Genomic DNA, 21,057 nt, shown 5'->3' with positions numbered 1-21,057 from the left:
TTCATTTTTAAGTTATAAGTATAACACTATACAAATAAAAATATCGTAACTTACACATTACATTGACTTACCCAACTTATTAGAGCCGTAAGAATCTTGTAAATTTTTAATTTGGAAATTAACTTCAGAAGTTTGCTTGCAAAAATTTAGAAAACTTTTGTGTTCATCAACATAAGAAATGTTTAAATTTTCATTGGTTTTTGCAATTTTAAAATTCTTTACGTCGTTTGCGCTTGAATTGTTTTTTGCAGACATGACTTCAAAACTTTTTTCCTAAGTATAATATTATAACTGTTTTGAATGTAAATGATCATTTTTAAACTACTTAAACTATCTTTTCAAAATTTTGACATATAAAAGTTTTCTAAACATTTGTAACTAATTTTTTTATATAATTACCAGTTTGAATAAAAAATATTTCAAAACTAAAATAGAAAAGTATTATATTCTGCTTCAAAAGCCAGGCATGACTTTTGGTGGTAAAATTTTATACTAAAGAACATATCAAACATTAAAAGTTTATACAGAACATCACACTTTATATAAAACCTTTAATATTTTAAACGTTTTACAGACGAGTCAAATCTAATAGGAATATACTTTTAAAATGTACTATTAACTATTTTAATAGAAATAAAAAAATAATTATACAGTAATAAACATTTTTTTAGAAAACAAGAATAATAATAAAAACTATGAACAATTCTGTAACTACGTACGGAAGGTCTTGTTAAAATTTCTCTTACAATCACATTGTGGCTGGTTTTTATAGCTTTATGTTAAAAAATTATATTTCTAACAGATCAAATTACTTTCTGGTTGACTAGTTTTGTAATATTTAGTGTTCAACTAAATGCAACAGCAATGTAACTGGTATTCCATTACAAGGGTTGCTATTTTGTATTAAAAGATCTGTTCAGAGTCACTAAAAATAATCCTGAGTCATCTTAAGTTTAATTAAGTCTAATAAGAAAAACTTTAGATATTTTTGAAAACAATAAAAAACTGACTTGTCTAACGAACATTTCAAAAAATAACAAATTATTAAAACTATATCTATCAAATGTTTCTCAATCTTTAGGAAAAAATTACAGGATGTTTTTAGAAATAATAAAACTATTGTGAATAAAAGCAAAATCAAAACTATTCATAGCCTGCGGAGTATAAGAAAACACTCAAAATATTCAAGTTGTCCTCAGTAATTTCTTAATATGTTTAATGTTCTTTAGTTATTTTGAGTAATCTCCAGTGTCCAAACGTTTGGATACCTAACTCCTAATATTACTAACATCTTTAATTTCTAAAGTTTTCTGAACATCCTTAACACTTTTGATGAAATTTGTGACAGCTGTTTGAAATAATATTGTTTAATATCAATTAATAATAATTTATTTTAAAGTATATCTAATACAATGTAGATCATATTTTTTATCTATGTTCAATTTCAATAATTTTTTTAGTATAAAAGACTGAAAAAAGACTCTGATTTTAACACAAATTCTAGAAACTTTTAAAAAATATTAAGTAAAAAAAAACTTTGTCAATTATCACTTTTAACTAATTCCTAAAATCTTCTCTATAACTTTATTCAAAAGTGGATTTTAAAACTTAAAGTCGAAATTTTTAGGATTATATGACCCGCAGAGAGGTTTTTAACAAGTTTATAGAAAAAAAATGCTAATTTTCTTGCTAGCTAAACAAATTACATAACCCACTAAATGAAAAAATAAAGTACAGTAAAAATTTAAAATTCCCTTAAAAAATATTATTTTGAATCAAAAATTATAAGATATATTGGAAACAAAAATAATATAAAAAATTAAATAGTTTATCAATTAGATTAAAATAATTTTAAATGCAAAATGTATTTTGCAAAAAACAAGTCTCCAAAACTAAAATGACCTTTCAAAAAAAGCTTTAAACTTACTCAGAATTATTTATACTTAAATTTCAAAACAAAATATTAATAAATTGTACTAATAATAAATGAAATTATCAGGTAGCAGTATGATAGAGATTAACTTTTAAACAGAAATGTATTTCTTGTTTAATAGCTAGCTTTTCAAAATAAGTAAAATTATAAATTATCCCTGAACAACTCATTACAACAACAAGTTTCATAAAACTGCAACAAAAAAGTATATTTTTTTTGAACAGCTTAGCCATATACAATAGGAAGATGTACTTACTATATCCTTTATTTAGATAGTATATATTTATGTAGATTATAATAGTATAATTAAGAAAACATTTTCATATGAGGGTAGGAAATAAGTATAGATAATAGTGATTACAAACAAAAAACAGCTGTAAAAGGGAGAGTCATAATTTTAAACTTACACTAGATATTCTGGAGTACTAGGTAAAATAAAAATTAGTTATCAATACGATTTAAACTGCTTAAACTTTATTTATACAGACTTCTTAATAAATCTAATTTTATCACATTACAAATACACATTTGTTTTTATATTTTAAAGTAGACTTATTTTTTATATCTATTTTTTTGGTAAGACAGGTTCCATAAAACCAGTTATGATCATCCCAAAGAAACTAGTAGAAAGAAACTAAGTAAAATTAAAAGAATAAGTTTCAAATATTTTGAAATTATTCAAATGCATCACAATGTATAGTGCTTAGATCAGGGATCCCAAAATGGGTCGATAGCCTCCTTTGGAGCTATGACAGATTTTCATGACCCATGACCAAATAAAGGGGCCAAAGAGGGAGGAGGGTAATATTCCTCTTGATAAATTTGTAATTATTTCTATCTGTTCTTTTTATAAAATATTACAAATAACTGTCATTTCTAGCTTTTAGAAGTAGTATAGTAAAATATTATTTAACTTTATAAAACAATAAATTCAAATTTATTAACTATTGTTTTGTTTAAATTTAATTAAAATGAGCAGTAATTAAAGCATACAGTAATAATATCATAAAAAAACATTTTAAGGATTATTATACTAAAAATTGTAAGGTATTTTTGAAAATTCAAAACCACAATTTTTTTTTACAATAAAAACATCTTATATTGAACTAGATTTTACTGTAAACCTGGGTTTCCCTAAGTGGTCCATGACAGATACTCTAGGGGACATGAGCAGCCCCAGGTGACAATTTTGTCATAATTTGAAACGTACACTAGATATTCTTGAGTTGATGATGAAGTGCAAAAAAAGGTATAGGTATGAAATATTTTTTTATTGATTTTTATATTTAACAGATTTGTATAGTTCTGTTTTGTGATGTTGTGATATTTTTCCCAGTTTACTTTTGATTTCAAAATAAATGACCCATACAATTTTTATCTAAATTCTTAGCAACACTATTTGATGGATATCTTGCTCAAGTGCTAAGAATTTAGATAAAACTTGTATGGGTCATATATTTTAAAAGCAATAACAAATTAGGAAAAAAATATCACAACATTATAAAGCAGAGTTATCTAAATCTGTTAAAAATATAAATTAATAAAAAAAAATAATTTTGACAAAAAGTTGTATATCTAAAAAACAAAAATCGTACAAAATTGGAATTTTTCTGAAAAATTTATTTAGGCTTATGGTATAAAAAAAATTGAAAAAAAAGTTTCAAGTTTTTTAGCATTATTTAACTCAATTTAAATGTTAAGTATGTTAAAAAATAAAAATTAAAAAAAAAAAAAAATTAAGAAAATTGTATAAATAGTAAAATAGAAAAAAACAAAAAAAATTGAATAGGCCCCACTCAAAAGGTCAAACCCCGATTCAATGGATTTTTTAAATTAAAGACAAAGGACCGTTCTCTAGAATAAAAAACAAAGTTTTAATTATTTATTAAGGTAGGGAAAATAATTGGGTCTTAAGTTTGGACTTTTTATAAAATTCCTAAAAAACGCTCTTGAGCTTAGTTCAAGCTCGTATTTTACACCACAAAAACTTGCTTTTTGGTTGACTGATTTTATAGTATTTAAAATTAAACTAAATGGAACAACGAGTGAAACTGGTTTTGTAGTACATCAACACTATAACGTTCAAATTTAAGTAAGTATTTAAAGTTGAAAATTTTCTACTCAGATTCAATATAAACCTTAAACAAAATATAAAATAATTAACTTAAAAGAACTTTTAACAAATAACACGATAATTATTTTCTAAATTACATCTATCTGAAATAGTTTTATCTTAAGAAACTTTATATAAAGACAATTTGCTCAAATAAAGACTTAAAAGGTATCAAAATATCGATAGTTTTTATTTGTTAAAGATTTGCACATTAATATGTATCTGCTTTAAATAAGCTTGTTACTATGGGGTAAATAACAGAATGTTTTAAATTCTTTTTTGATTAATACTAGAACAATAAAGTTTAAGAAAGCTACTTTATATCAGGACTTCCAGAATAAATCCTGACTTTTGACAAAATTTTCCTGACTTTTCTAAATTAAACTCAAAAATTAAACTTATTCTAAAATACACAATCTAACACTTGAAACTATATAAAGCTTTCAATCTAATTTTAATACAGGTTAAAAACAACAGTTTTTTGCTGAATTCTATCATCAAACTCCCAGTACATAGCTTAAACCATCTGTCTATGATTGATGATTGTAATAAACAGCTCTATCAGCAAAATATTTGTATTATTACCTTATAAACACAGCTTGTCTGAAAAAAGACACAATTTTGTAGCATTTCTTAGCATAAATGTATCTAGATAAGCAAACTAAATATAAGGAACTTTTACAATTAAAACCTTAAATTAATAACGAACTTTCACAACTAAAGTCTTGAAACAATAACATTAACAAACTGTTACATTTGAACCTTAAAACAATAAAGAACAAAATTTTTTAGAATATGTAAACTTTGGCATAAATAAAAAAAATAATACTGATCTGAAAAAATAATGATGGTTTGTCTGAGTTTGAAAACCTAATAAATAAAATAATAGTTTTCTGTAAAAATAATTCTATTCTAACACCTTAATACAAAAAATAAATTTACTCTCTACCAATAGTAAGCTATTTATCTAACTAAAAAAGTAAACTGTAGTCAGACTTAGCATATAAGTTGAAAAACAACATAGAAGTTAAAAATATCTAATAATAAAAAGTGTTTACTTAAAACATATTTTACTTAAATAGACTGTTCACTTAGTTTAATAAAATACAACCCAAACTATATAATATAAAATCCTTTAACTAAAAATCAATTAAAAAAGGAATACACTTAAGTAACTGTAAAAAAAAGACGTAAAAAAGTAAACTATATATCTGTTGTATAAAATACTTCCTCTTATCATTTAGTATAAAATTTGTAACAAATAAATTTACTGTTATTTACTTTTAAAACTTAAGTTACTCTACAAAAAAAACAAATAATAAGTAAACTTAATCTTGGCATACACCTCTCTTATAACTTATTATATAAATTTAAACAGCTTTAAAGAAATATAAAGAGGCAAAGTATTCACATTAACTATTACATAAAATACTGAATTAACTGCTTAGTTATAAAGAACTCAATTATTTACTTAGACGAAAATACTTTAATTCTAAAATTATGCTAGATAAATTTTTGTGTATATATCACAGTTTCACTATGGAAGTGTCCTTGCTACAGATCATCAATACTAAAAAATTTACAAAAACTACTTGTTCAAGTAGGGTACTTCTTCAATATGCTAATAGAAAATTTTTGCAGTTTTATAAAAGACATTTTACTAATTTATATCAGATGAAGGCATTGGAAAAAAAATAAAATATTTTGAAATTTTTAGGAAAACTTTGGAATTTTTTTCTGACTTTAAATGACTTTTAATTAATTTTTACCATTTGAAGGCTTTGAAAAACAAGGAATTTTGTAAATCTAAACTGACAGAATCTGACTTTTTTTAATTTTTATTAAGTTTCCTGGCCTTTCCTGACTTTTATTCAACACCCCCTTTTTTCCTGACTTTTCCTGACTTTTGTCATTTTTTAAAATTTTTCTTGACTCTTCCTTATTTCCTGACTTTTCTGACCAAGTGGCAACCCTGCATAATTATATTTAAACTAAGCTTTTATAATTTTTGAAAGTTTTATATACTACTTCTAAAAGCCAGGAAAGACTTTTGGTGATCATATTTTATATTAAAGAACATTTCACAAAATAAAAAGTATATAAAGAGCACCATACTTTTTATAACACTTAAAATGTGGTCAAAAGTTTTACAGAAGGGTTTAATCCAACAGGAATATACTATAGCAATGTACAACTAACTATTTGAAATTATAATTAAAAAAATAACCATACAGTTATAAACATTATTTAATAGAAAACAACATGTAAATAAAAACTCAGTACAATTCTGTAACTACGTATGGAAGGTCTTGTTAGAATGTCTCCTACAATCACATTGTGGCTGGTTTAAATGGCTTTAAGTTAAATATTTAAGCTTGCAACAGATCAAATTACTTTCTGGTTGACTGATTTTCTAATATTTGATGTCCAACTAAATGCAACAGCTATGTAGTTGGTATTCCATTACAAGGGTTGCTATTTAGTGTCAAAAGATCTCTTCAGAGTCACAGAAAATAGTCCTGAGTCATCTTAAGTTTTATTAAGTCTAATAAGAAAAACTTAAGATATTTTTGAAAACAATAAAAACTGACTTGTCTAACGAAAATGTTCAAAATATAACAAATTATTAAAACTAAATCTACCAAATCTTTCTCAATCTTTAGGAAAAAATTACAGGATGTTTTCAGAAATAATAAAACTATTGTGAATAAAATCATAATCAAAACTATTCATAGTCTGAGTAGTATAAGAAAAAATTCAAAATAATAATACTGTTTTTAGTAATTTCAAAACAAATTTACTGGTCTTTAGTTATTTTGAGTTATATTGATTGAGTGTCCTAACCTAACTTCTAATATTATCAAAAGTTTTAAGAAAATGAGTTTTTTTGAACACCCTTAATATTAATAATATTTTTTTTGAACACCCTTAATATAGTAAAAAAGACTGAAAAAAACTTTAATTTTAATATAAATTCAAGACAAAATTGAAAGAAATGAAAAAAAAATTAAGTAAAAAAACCTGCAATTACCTCTTTTAATTATGTCTTATTAAAATATTTTTTATTATTTATTCAGAATTGGATTTTATAATTTATAGTCAACATTTTTTGGACCATATGACCCGCAAAGAAATATATAACAAGTTTACTGAAAAAAAATTATATGTATTTTCTTGCTAGCTAAATAATTTACAGAACCTACTACAGAAAAGAAAAAATACAGTAAACATTTATATTTACTTTAAAAATTACTATTTTGTACCAAAAATTATTAAAAATATTGGAAACGAAAAAGATATAAAAAGCTTAATAGCTTAACAACTAGATTAAAGTTATTTTATATGCAAAAAGTATTAGGTAAAAAATAAACTCAAAAACTATGACAATTTTTAAAAATAAAGTTTTGAGTTAATTAGGAACTACTTATACTAAAATTTCCAAACAAAACATAAGTATATTAAACTGTTTAATAAATAAAATTATCAAATAGCAATAAGATAACTAAAACTATTTAACAGAATGGATTTTTTGTTAAATAGCTAACTTTTCAAAATAAGAAAATTATTAAATTATTCCTGAACAGCTCATTACAACAACAAGTTTCTTAAAACGACAAAAAAAGTATATATTTATTAGAAAAGGATAGCCATATAAAATAGAAAGATATGTTTACTACATCCCTTATTGAGATAGTATTTATTTATTTATATTATAATAGTATAAACAAAAAAACACTTTTTTTCATGAGGGTAGGGAATGAACATAGATAATAGTGATTACAAACTTTAAAAAATAGTTTTCAAATTTCAATTATAATTAAGTATATAGTTTCAATATTTATGAACATCCTAAAGTGTGTTTAGTATTTATTTTATCAGGGCATTTTTATCTTTCTCAAAAAACTTCATGTTCTGCAAAAAAAAATATCTTGATATTTCTCAAATAAAAGTAACTAAGTAACTTTTTTAAATATAGCAGACAAAATAATTGAAACTGAGTATGTTAACAAAAATAAATAGTATATTTCGAACAAAAACTAGTTCACAAAAACACCGATTACTATTTCCATAAATTTATTTTTTCTATAAAGTTTTTTAAAAAGAAACTTTTTCACACAGAAAAACAACATAGAATCTTTAAAGATTTTGCTAGATTTTCTTTTTAGTTTTAAATTTAGTATAGACTCAAAAATGTAGATTAGCCTAAAACACTAATTGTTATTAACTTTATTTCTATCTAACTCAGGGTTTTCTAAACTGGGACAAGTCGCCCCCAATTTAGGTGGCCTAGACATAGAGCAAAAATGGAGCCGCAGGGGGCCATTAGATCATGCATTGAAACTTGAATTAGATAAACTTGTGTTAATAATGGAAAGAAAACAGAAAACATAGGTATTAGGCAATTTTAATGGTAGGTTAAAACATAGTTTTGAAAATATTAGGAAAAAAGGAAATTTATGCTACCATAAGCAGTAAAAGGGGAAGTTATAATTCAAAACTTACACTAGATATTCTGGAGTACTAACTAAATTAAAAATTAGTTATCAAAACATTTTCAACTGCTCATACTTTATTTATACAGACGACTTCTTAACAAATGTAACTTTATCAAAATAGTAATACACATCTGTTTTTATTTTTATTCTTTAAGCTTACTTTTTATGTCAATTTTTATGGGTAAAACAGGCTCAATAAAACCAGTCTAGATCATCCCTAAATAGAAGAAACACATATAAAATTAAAATTATAAGTTTCAAATGTTTTGACACCATAAAGTGCATCAAAATGTATATTGCTTAGATCAGGGTGTCCAAAAAAGAGTCGAAAGCCCACACAGATATTCAGGAGCTATGAGCGAAAAAGCGGCCAAAGAATGAGGAGGGTAATATTACTCTTGATAATTTTTTAGATTTTTCTACCTGTTTTTTTTATAAAATAATCTATAACTGTCATGTCGAGCTTATAGAAGTTGTACAGTAAAGAATTTAACTATCAATAAGTTCTAAGTCAAGTTTAAATTTATTTAAAATGAGCAGTAATAAAAGCATACAGTAAAAATGTCAACAGAAAAATATTTTTAGGATTATTCCACTAATAATTGTAAAATATATCTGGAAATCCACAACTACGATTTGTTTAAAAGAAAAAATTTTATGTTACACAAGAGTTTACTGCAAAACAAGGTTTCTGAAAGTGGACCATGGCAGATATTGGGGCATGAGCAGCAAAGGTGGTAGGGGTGGGTTTAGCAGTAAAGGAGCCACAGGTAGCCATTTAGTCATAATTTGAGTCATACACTAGATATTCTAGAGTTGGTGATGAAGTGCAAAAGGTCTTATGCGTTTTCAATAGTAGTTTTTGGAGTAATCATGTTAGAAAAAGACCATAGCATTTTAAATTGTTTGAACAAGGCCTTTTAAAATTAGTTTAGGAAACCCTGATATAAATTATAATTAGATTTAAACTTAACATATAACTTAATGATACATAAATGTTTTACTATACTACTTCTTAAAGCTAGACATTACGGTTATTGGTTATTTTTTATATAAATAACAGATAGAAACACTAACAAATTTATCAATAACACCAACTTTAGAATGATTTTAAATGGAAAAAAAAATAAACAAAACTTAATCTATTAGGAATATACTTTAACAATGCATAAATTAAATTAAGAATAATTTACTTAGAAACTAAATAAACATTAATTATAAAAATTACAATACATAAAAAAGACTTTACAATCAATTATACAAATAACAATTAAGTTTAACTTTACAGATACATCTTGAAGGTCTTGATCTAAATCTCTTAACACTCTCTATGGGTAATTTATATGGATCTGTTCTAAATTTTGTTCAACTTTACACCAGAAAAATTTGCTTTCTAGTTGACTTATTTTATTTATTCAACATTAAACTAAATGGAACAGCAAGTGAAACTGGTTTAGTACTATATCAAAACTATAACGTTCAAATTTAAGTAAGTATTTAAAGTTGAGAATGTTCAATTTATATTCAAAATAAATTTAATGTAAAAAAATAATAATAACTTATTAGAACTGTTAACAAAAAACACTTTATTTTTTTTATATTACATTAATTTAGAATATTTATAACTATATGAAACTTTATGTGAAGGTTATTTGACCAAATAAAGAATTGAACGGTATCAAAATATCAATAGTTTTGTATTGTTTAAAATTTACACATTAATATTAGCTTGTAACTATGGGGTCAATAACGAAATATTTTAAATTCTTTCTTTTTAAAAAAATAGAACAATAAAGTTTAAGAAAGCTACTTTATATCAGGACTGTCAGAAGTCAACTAATAAAAGCTCTGAAGAATATATAAAAATTTGTTTGTCTTAATTTAAAATTTTATGCTCAAGTTATTTTGTTACGATTTTCTGATAACAATTTAGGTTACTAAGCTTTAGATCACGTAAATTCCGAGGACATTTTAATTAAATATTGTTACTTTTATTTGGTAAAATACGCACATAAACTTATGTAAGTAGTAAAACTTAGTTACAGATAATTTTATGGGAGATTATTTGCTAAAAGTTTAAAAATGACTGTGTACTGATAATAACATTTACAAAGTTGTAAACAGTTAGAAAAAGTTTAAAGAACTTTGTTTTTATAAATAATTAAAAATTTTAATTTTATAATAAGTTTTTTTTAACACAAACTAATTTTTATTTAAGTTTAATTTTCGTGAGAACTTGTATAAGTAGTACTTGAAATGATGCTGTTTTTCGATTAAAATGTGAATAGTTCCAAAGTTGCAAACTTTTATTTACAATTGTTTGTATTCATTTAAATGTTTACAGCACAAATAAGCGTCACTGGCAAAAACAGATCATCAGGTACAAATAAATAAATATTCTAAACATTTTATCTACATAATTAACCAGTACTTTTTTCGGTCCTTATCAACAAAGTTAAGATTTATAGCTTCATCAACAATAAATAATGTACTCCACTACACGACCAATAACAACAGAATGCAATATAACTCACGACCGGTTAACAGAACTATATTTATAATCGCGATAATAAAGCTGTGGTGGACATCTAACGAAGCGGAATAAAGTACATAAGCACTAAAGCGACCGTTTGTAGGTAAAATCGAGACATTATTGATAAAACTTCGACGTTTTTACAAATTATTATAATTTTGTTAATTATTTTAAGTTGATCACTGTTCTAACGCGACGCTTTTGCTAAAAATTGTAATTCACTTCAAATAATTTGGTAAAAAAGCATGTTGAAATTTTGGTTAGTTAGTTAAAAAACTTAGAATGTAGATAAGTAATACTACAGTACCTATTAATATAGTATCTAACAACATATAATAGTACCTATTAATACTATAATGTTGTTTAATATCTGTAGGTGTTGTAAAAAGTATTTTTTTTTTATAAAGATAAACATTTGGTAAGTTTTAATTCAAAGTATGTATGTTAAAAAGTAAAAATAAACTCTATTTACTCATCAGTTGATATTTTAAGTGAATAATTTAGCGAAAAGGTTTCGATGACAACACAAATCTTATTGAGACAATCTTATTTAGTAAAAAAAGCTTGATGTATGTAATATATTTTAGAATAAATTGTTTTTTACCTAGTATACAAGAGGAGATCGTAAAAATCGTTTAATAAGTAGCGAGCAACTACGATAAATCGTTTATGGTTGCTATTCTGTCTAGTCAATTCAAAATAATTCATTACGTCACTATAAGCACAAAATTGACGCTTTTGAAACACCGAATTTAGTGAAGTTAAAGAAAAAAAAACTGTCTAAAGAAACTGACAAACATACAAATAAGTCAATCATAGACAAAGCAGTGGAAATTAAGCTTGGCGAAAATTTCCATAAACAAGGAAAAGAACCTTACTATTAGGACTTTATATCTATTAGAAATTTTGTACTATAATTGTTTTAAATATTTAAAACGGTACTCTACTTTCAATAATAATATTCATTATAACTTAGCATAACTCAAAAGATTAATTTATCTCATTGAATATAAAATAAATGGTGAAAATTCAAATACTTTATCTATCAATTAGAATGTATGTTTTTCTTAAAACAAATTAAAATTAACCTGTTTTTGAAAATGCCTTAATTTTCGACTAAAAATGACTATTTTTAAAAAAGCATAACTAATAGTCTTCTAGTGCTTTAGAATATTAATATTTTTTAGATTTGATTTGATATAACTTATTTAAACATTTTACAAATTTTAAGCCTTCAGTATAAGTAATAGTTACATAAATGCTATAAAGTATCTCAAGTTGTTAATCGAAAACGTTTACCCGTTTTAGCTAAATAATAAGCTAAAATTATAATAAACTATGCTCCTTTATTTTCTAAAGCAAACAAGATATTTGAAATACAAATAAAAAACTTGCAATCAGCATTGTTGTACTGATTTTACTACGAGTGATAACAATTAGCTGTTTGTAAGTAAAATTTGTCATATATTTAAAAAAATATTTGAAAAATTGGGTACTAATAATTTTTGCTAACTTTAGGTCTGATTTTTACTAATGATTAAAGTAACCACAGATAGTAATAAACAATACAGATAATACCTTAACAAAGGTTATATATTAATAATTGTTTAAATTAAGCTGCAGATTTATTATATATACACAGCTGTAAAATTTGCAATAGTTTATTTCAAAATACATAAAAGAAGAATAACAACAATTTGTTAGTTTCTAACATTTAAACATCTATTTTTTTACGTCTTAGAAATTTTTCTAAAAACATAAATTTATATGGAAAATGGGAGTTTAAGTTAAATTTATTTTATCAAGGAAAAATACATAAATTTTGTTGTTTCAGTAATTAAACCATATAAGAAAAAAAATTATATAAAAGTTTAAACATTTTATAATATTTATAAAACAAAACTAATTTTATCCTATTTATTATTTAACTAAAAACGTTTGTTTGTAGAATAATACTTTCCTACATACAACACTAATAAAATTTCATTGAAATTGTTTTCAATAAATAAACTTTATAGACTAAAAGAAAATGATAAGTAGATAAGTGTATACATCTAAAAAGCCTCTCATTTTTTGAGCTTGAAAATATCGTATTTAGAATTAAAAAAAATATTTTGTCCTAACAGAGATGAAAATTAAAATCTTAAAACATAAAGAGACAAATAAGTATATTTAAATGAACAAATTCTATTAGTCAACTTCTTATGTCACTTTTTTAAATTCTTAAATGTCAAGTTTTCTAAATAACTATAAAATAACATAGAGTGTATGTTGGTTATATTAATATAAAGGCATTTTAACAGATGAACATTCTATAATATTTTCAGTAGCTTTACATGATTCTTTTGTCCATTCATCTTTATTAACATCATAACATAATACAACTTTGGGACATTTTTTAAACATATTACAACATTGAAGAACAAATATTTTACTCCTAACTAAATTAGCTGTAACATTATATGAATAAAATTCAGGTGTCTCAAATGTTACAAACATATTGCTAGTTTTATCGAAAACTTCACAACTCAAATATAAATCTGCACCACCTATTGCAAACAATTTGCTTTCAAAACGAACCAAACTATGTTCACTTCTTTTTTCAACCATGCTTGGCATTGGTGTCCAAGTATCAGCAAAAACATTATATGATGCTACGGTGTTTGAAGTGTATCCATTAACATAGTTATTTCCACCTGAAACAACAATATTTTCTTTATATATTGCACAAGCTGCACGTGATCTTACTTCGTTCATTTTTGCAACTTCTTTCCATTTTAATTTTAGGGTAGTTAATTGGAGACAAGAATTAGCAAAACCGGATGTACGACTATTCCCTCCGAAAAGATATATTTTATCCATGAATGCACAAGCACAAAAGTTTTGACGTTCATCAGGTATATCAGTTACTTTAATCCATGTATTAGTTACAGGTGAAAACTTTTCAACTGATTTGATAGGACCTTCTTTAATAAATCCACCAAAAACATATATTTCTCCTTTAAGATATACTAATTTTAAATAATATCGTTCTTCTAACATTGGAGGATAATCCTTGAGTTCCTTAAAATTGTTCACGTCTAATACTTTTACTTGATTTATAGCTTTTTCTTTCTTTTTATCAAAACCTCCACAAATAAGAATATTAAACATGTTTTGGTTGCATTGTCTACTTTTATTGTGAATAGTAGACACATTCTTATGAAAAATATCTCTGTTTTTCAACACTTCAAGACAATCTGTATTATTAGAAATACAAGAAGACAAATTTATGAGATATTTTAAACAGTGGTCTGATAAAAAGTTAAGACGAACTTTCAGTAACAATCGTTTTGCAAACTTGCTACGTTCTTCTATGTTGTAATGCAACCACTTATTTGCTGCATTGTAAATTTCAACTTCAGAACCGATTTGTAAGCCAGAACTTTCAAGTATTTTACAGACAATATTAAAATCTAACTCTAGAAAGCTTTTTGTTTCAACTATCATACTAAAACAACGTTCTATATATCTAAAACTTGTAATTTTACTATCTGACAGGTTGAATTTTGAAGCTAGCTGATAAAACAGTACTGCATTTTGAATTTGTAGCTTTTCGTTGAAGTTTTCAAATGCTTTACTTATCAATCGTTCATTTAATGAATGTTTAGTCAATTTGATAGCTGAAATTATTTCACAACGTTCTCGATTCATTACATCTGAAATATCATAACTTAATTTATAACAGTAGTATTATACTTAGTTGCTGATGTTTAATACTAGTATTTGTTATGTTCTATAACTTATGTAATCTAATACAAAGGTTTTTTTAAATCTATAATTAAAGTTTTTTTTAATTTGTCTGTTTTTATTGTTATCCGTTTTAAATTTTATAAAATCTTAAAGTTGTGTTATGGTACATTGCAATTGTTATTTGCTTTTTAAAGTATTTAATGTAAAAATTTAGGTTATAATACTTCTACAAAACATCAAAATCATATATGAGACATCTTCGCAATAAAAGTCGTTTCTTACAAATACTAACCAGTCTAATTATTAACATTATATATTCTTTTTTTAAACTTAAGTAAAACAAACCTTATTACAGTACTTACTGACTAAACTACAAGTTTTCTATGCGTTAAATAATATATATATATATATATAGAAATTTTTAGTTTATTTTTACTTGAAAATTTTTTTAATTATAAATTTATAAAAAAATGTAGTATCATCTTAAGAGGTTTAAATATACAACTTACTTTTTTACTATCGAACAGTTTTGTATATATTTAAGCATTCAAAAAAAGTGTTCGAAATATTTTAAATATCTAACACAATTTTCTTAAAAAACTTACATAAATTATATTTGAAACTTAAATAAACACAATTATATTTTCTTCTAATTTGCATGTAGAACACTATGTCCAATAAAAATATTGTTAATTTTTTTTTTAAATATTGACTTACCTAACTTATTAGAGCCATCAAAAATTTGCAAATTTTTTCTTTGAAAATATACTTCAGAAATTTGTTTGCAAAATTTCAGAAAACTTTTGTGTTTATCATCATCAACAATTTTCAAATTTTTTTCGATTTTGCAAGCTTTATTATTCTTCACATCACTTCCGCTTGAACTAATTTTAGCAGACATGACTTTAAAATTTTTGTTGTACACTATATTTCTACAACTGTTTTAAACGTAATTAAACATTTTTAATTATTTAAATTAATTTCCGAAAAACATAAATGCTTAAGTTTTAAAAGCATTTGCTACTAACTACTTGCAATATATTAATATCAGTTTGTTTTTTAAATACTTTAAAACCAAAAAAAAAATATTTTAAATGTCTAGTCTATTACTGATAATTTTCAGTGTGTTGGGGTAAAGTATAACTAAAATAACACTAAAATCCATAATTAGTTTTTACTAAAGTTGAAACTAAATGATACTTTAAAGTATTCTATACTAACTATAAAACTATGTATAAATTTTAGTGGTTATATTTCATATCAAACAACATATCAAATACTAAAAAGTCAATAAAGAACATCATACTTTTTAAAATACTCTAAATGTGGTCAAAACTTATAAACAAAAATTAAATCTAACATAAATGTACATTATGAATGTATAATTAGCTTTTAAACTTTTTAACAATTTAATTATTGTCATAATTGTATAAAGGCTCCTTAATTGTGAACCTCTTTAAAAATTTATTGTTAAAACAACTTCAATGTATAATTAGCAACTTGAAATTCAAATCAAAAAATTAATTATACAGTGTTACACACTATTAAAAATTTAAATTTACAATTAATATAAATAATAATTCTAATTCTAGATCTACATCTGTAAGGTCTTGACTAGAATATCACTGCAATTACACTATGGCTGGTTGATGTAAAATATAATTTGCTTAAGATCAACTTGCTTTCTAGTGATTATATAATATTTCATATTAAACTAAATGGAACTAAATTTAAATCAACATTAAATCTGAAAATTCTCTATAAACTATTTGAAAATATGTATATTGCAATGATTTTTAATAATTAGTTTAAATAATATTATCAACACTAAAGGGGATTATTAAATTTCCAAGTTAAAAAATTACTGTATTAACATGCTGCCTATGCAAACGCCTTTGATACAAATTCCTAAATATTTCAGTCTATTACTGATCTTTTCTGTCTCAGTTAATACCAAATATAGTCTTTTTATATTATGCTATGAAGAGTTAATAGCCTTTAATGAACTTTTTTATGAATAACAGGGACATAAACTTTGTCTCAACTTTTTGTGACTAATTTGGACTAACATTTTGTCATCATTATAATGACTTTGTATACTTAATTTTGTCAGATCTATTGTGACTTTTGTGTATTCAATTTTGTCAGTTTTATTGAAAATTTGCGGGAAATATATTTTGCTACTTCTATTGTGACTTATTTGAACTCATAATTTTACTTTTACATTTATAATATATTTGACTTAGTCTTCGTCACCAACTTTCTGTACTTTAAGGGCTTAAACTGTGTCAATAACATTTGTGGCTTACTTTGGCTCAAACATTGCCACTAACTTTCTGTGACAAAAGATTTAAAATGTGTCTTTATACCTTTGTGTTTTACTTTGACTTATATAATGTCACTTACTTTTGTTGACTTCAAAACTTAAATTGTGTCAATACCTTCTGTAATTTAATTAAAGCCCTTTTGGAAATGTTTCAAAAAGAAAATTTGTTGCCTGATTTTTTTAATCCGCTATAAATTTCTAGTATTCTTTGTTGCCACTGGAATTTTCTAAATTTTTTCCAGATTTTCTAAATTTCTTCAGGGTTTTAAAAGTACACATTTCTGAGTATATTTTTGGTTTATAGTGAAGTTTAAGTTAAGAAACTGTGTTAAAAAGTAAAATAAAAACATTGAAAAAATATTGTAAAGATATTCTAAACATGTTTAAAAAAACATTTTTATGATGACAAAAATTTCTAATTTAAATAAAATATTTTTTGAGCCAAATCATAGTTTTACTACTGAACATGTAAAAATTTTAACATTCCAGGTTTTCCATATTTTTTTTTCAAGTTATCTCAAATTCCAGGTTTTTCCAGTTATTTTTTGCCTAAAATGTCAAATTATAAATTTTTAGACATTTCCAGGTAAAGTGGTAATCCTGAGTATTGGTTAAACCTTAAAGGCTTTAAAAAGGGCAGATAGTAAACTTGAGTATTGTTTGTAAATTTAAATTGAAGATTATATGGGAAAATTCTCTAAATCTTCCATCAAATAAAATGCACTATAAAATAAAAATGACAAGGTACAAAAATGTGAGATGAAATTTTTATAAATACTCACATAAAATTCAAGATGATATACTGAACAAACTATATTGATAGTATACTGTCTTGTCTAACTTGATCATATTAGAATTATAAAAGTATTGGTTACTGACAAATTTATATTATATTGATACAAGTTTATTTTTAAAATACTTAAAAACTATATATTTTAATGCTTAGTCTATTACTTATGTTATTCAGGTTGTTGGGTTATAGTGTAACTAAGTTAGTACTAAAAACCATAAATAATAGACATAATTAGAACAAATTGATACTTAAAAGAATTCTATACTTGTTATAAAACTACATGACTTTTCGTGGTTATATTTTATATCAAGGACATATCAAATACTAAAAATTATATAAAGTCTATTGAAACTATTACACTAAATTGAATCTAACAGGAGTATACTTTAAAAATGTACAATTAACTACTTGGAGATCAAATAAAAAAAAATATTATACAGTAAAAAACATTATTTTAAAAAAGCTTAAAATAAACAATGTAAATAATAACTAATTTCAATTTCGGAGTCATATCCTGAAGCTTATGTTAAAATATTGCCTGCACTCACACTGTGGCTGGTTTATACTGCTATATTCAAAAATATAAACTTTCTATCTGGTTGACTGATTTTGTAATATTTTATATTCAACTAAATGAAACAGCAGTGTAACTTGTACTCCATTAAAAGGGTTGCTGTTTTTTAAGTCAATAATAATTAGTGATGTACCGGACTCACTATCCGGGTCCGGGTCCGGCCGGATATTGCCATTTTTGTCTGATATCCGGATCCGGCCGGACTCTAATTTGAAAAAATAGTCCGGATCCGGTTCCGGCCGGATTCTAATTTGAAAAAAAAGTCCGGATCCGGTTCCGGCCGGATCTTTATTTGAAAAAAAAAGTCCGGACCCGGATTTAGTTAGTAAAAAAGAGCATACTGAAAAGTATTTTTTCAAAAACAAACCCTGTGTAAATTAATAAGAGTCATTTTCGTCAGTTAAAATTAAACACCTACCGTGATTGGCTCATTTTGTACACGTGACTGATTCACATTTGTTTACATTTAAACTATGAATTAAACATTTCATGAAATGCAACTCTTTACATATGTTGTAAAATTGAAAACTTTGGAATGAATACTTGCATTATTTATTGTTAAAAGTTGAGCTCAGAGAATATTTAGAGTTAATATGGTTGAATGTACGAGTCAATGAGAATCATATGATGAAATGTTTAAAACTAAATACTGATGCAACAAAACATCAGAACATGACAGGCAGTTTATATGTAAGCAGTTAGTTAGTTTGGTGGGCAGCTTGAAGCAACAAAATATCTTGAACTTTTTTGTAAATGCTTATTGTAAGTAGTGTTTTGTTTTAAAAGTGAATATTTCAACTAGTGTTTAATTGTATAAATATTCAAGCCAGGTTTATAGTTTAATAGTTTATTAAAAATTTTACAGTTTCTTGTTTACTAAAAGTTTTATTTAATTTTTAGTTTATTGTTTTAAGTCATTTGATATAGATTTAAATAGCTTCCAGTTTTTAAAGTGTTACCAAAGTAATTAATAATTTTGTATATGCTGGTATTTCTTGTTGTGTTTTATATATAAGATTCATCACTCAAAACTGTCGTGTCTGATTATAGAAAGTATTCTCAGTTAGGATATAGTATTTGTTAGATATTAATTAAATAAGGTAGGATTTAATTATGATTGGTAGTACTAATAAGTTAAGTGTACCACAATCAGTCCACAACTTTACTACCAAATTGTCAACCTTTGCTAGCTGTTCTACTGATTATTAGATTAAAGTATTTTTTTTCAGTTTTTAAAAACCTCATTCTGACTCAGGCTATTTTAGACTCTTTCTGGCTAGTTTTATTGACTTAAACGGTGGCAACCCTGCTAGTTTGAAAATTTTTGGGAATTTTAGAAAATCTTGGACTGCCTCAGGCTAGTTTAGTTTTTTACAAAAACTCAGGCTAGTTTTCTTTTAAATTTTGAATGAGTTTGAGCTGATCTAGTTTTCAATATTTGGTAATTTTCTAGTGTATTTTGTTTAAGAACTTAATTTCATATTTTTAAGTGTAAATAACACCTAAATTTGTAAACCTTGTGGCTAGCTGTTCTACTTATTATTATATTAAAGTTCTTTTTATTTTTTAATTTTATAAAAACCTCATTCTGACTCAGGCTAGTTTATACTAATGATGTAGCGGACTCACTATCCGGGTCCGGTCGGATATTACCATTTTTGTCTGATATCCAGATCCGGCCGGATTCTAATTTGAAAAAAAAAGTCCGGATCCAGATCCGGCCGGGTTCTAATTTGAAAAAAAAGTCCGGATCCGGTTCCGGCCGGATTCTAATATGTTAAAAAAAGTCCGGGTCCGGTTCCGGCCGGATTCTAACTTGAAAAAAAAGTCCGGATCCGGGTTCGGCCGGACCCAAAATTGTAGGTCCGGTACATCACTAATAATAATTTGCCGAGTCACCTAAATTCAAAAAAAAAACTCAAGATAAAAATAAAACGTTTTTTATTAGTTTTAAGTAAAACAAAATGTTATTAATTATTACTTTTAAAAAATTTTCATTAAAATATCCTTATTAGTTTAATTTTATTTTTGTTTAGTCAAATTGTTAATGGTTATATGACCCACTGATAAATTTTAAACATGTTAGCATAAGGGAATTGCGGTATATTTTCTTGCTAAATTAATAATTAACCAAACCCATGAAATGAAAAAAAAAATAATTTACTAATTTAAAATCTACTTCAAATAAAACTATTCACCAGTTCTTTACATTAACCTAAATTTTGTCACTTAATATATGTGACTAAAACACTTAAGATGTGTCCATACCCTTTGTGGTTTACTTTTCAATACTCCCAATGGAATTCTTAGTAATATAAGTCTTTATAGCCTGATATTTTTAATCACCATGTCTTTTTAATTAAGGCTTTGAAAAGAGCGGCCATGAATTTTAGTGATGTTCTTAAAATTTGAGTTTAAACTTCAGTAATAAAAATTTCTTTAAGTCTTCTTCTTAATAAAATACACTAAGGAATAAAAATGACATAGTTACAAAAATATGAGGTAAAAGTTTGATAAATACTTGAACAATTAAGGGAATATACTAGGAATAATTATT

This window comes from Thalia democratica, chromosome 7, assembly GCF_965202585.1.
Source record: "Thalia democratica chromosome 7, ktThaDemo2.hap1.1, whole genome shotgun sequence".
In the NCBI taxonomy this organism is placed as follows: domain Eukaryota; kingdom Metazoa; phylum Chordata; class Thaliacea; order Salpida; family Salpidae; genus Thalia; species Thalia democratica.
Note: the sequence above shows the minus strand (reverse complement) of the source record.